This window comes from Hippichthys cyanospilos, chromosome 22 (genome assembly GCF_059441005.1).
Source record: "Hippichthys cyanospilos isolate Australia breed blue-spotted pipefish chromosome 22, RoL_Hcya_1.0, whole genome shotgun sequence".
NCBI lineage: Eukaryota > Metazoa > Chordata > Actinopteri > Syngnathiformes > Syngnathidae > Hippichthys > Hippichthys cyanospilos.
The window spans coordinates 3,133,196-3,134,189 of record NC_142390.1 but is presented as its reverse complement, the minus strand read 5'-3'; positions in this window follow the sequence as shown (position 1 = coordinate 3,134,189).

Genomic DNA, 994 nt, shown 5'->3' with positions numbered 1-994 from the left:
CATCAGCAGCTCACACGTGGAAATAACACACTTCGTGCAGCAACTTGTTCAAACGCCAGATACTCTTACTCAACAAACACAGGAGTAGCATGGATATTTATGACAAACGACCTGTGTTAGTCACCTGGGAGGCGGCCGACATTTGTATGCAGCACAAAAAGGTCGATGATGTGTATTGACAGGACGAAGATGGAGCCGTGATCGATGGCTGTTATGAGTATACAAACAAGTTTCAACACAAACACAAGTAAGCATGTACTTAAAAATAGCTTCTTGCTGGTATCCAAATGTTTAGCTGCTTGACAACAACATTAGAATCTCACAATAAAATGAATTGTGGCTTGGACCAAGAAAATACTTCCTTTGAACTACCATATTTCTCCGAGTACAAGTCGACCTCACGTATAAGTCCCCCCCCCCCCCCCCCCCTTTTTTTTTTTTACTTCGATTTGGGTCAATTTTACGCAAATATAAGTCTACCCCTGACTTTAGTGGTTACATAGATTATGGCTGTCCAATTAAAACACATGGTGTGTGTTATTAAAATGACAAAATTATGGTACTTTTAGAGACATTTCTACTTTGTATATTGAGTAACATACAGTGCTACTGCTGCTGTTATGAGGGGAGGGGGTGAGGCGGAAACAAGGCAAGACTGCGAGGCAATGTACATGTGCGCGTAGATGCAACTGCTCAAACTAATGTTGCAACAATAAAATGATTTGGAGTTTAGTTTGTAGTTTTTTTGATACAGTTGTATATTAATTTGTCAGGTATGATTTGCTTATCATCTGACTTGGGATATTCTCCCAGGCTTTCTTTACCCAAGTGACGACAGTTGTGAGATCAGAACATGGAAGGTTGCCCATCCCTGTTCCTCCCCCCACCTATCGAGTTAGTTCATTTTCTTTATAGACAATCCAGTACTGAAATGCCCATCCCTAGTCCTCGAACCATTAATGTGGGAACATTTGAAGCATAGAAACATGTCATC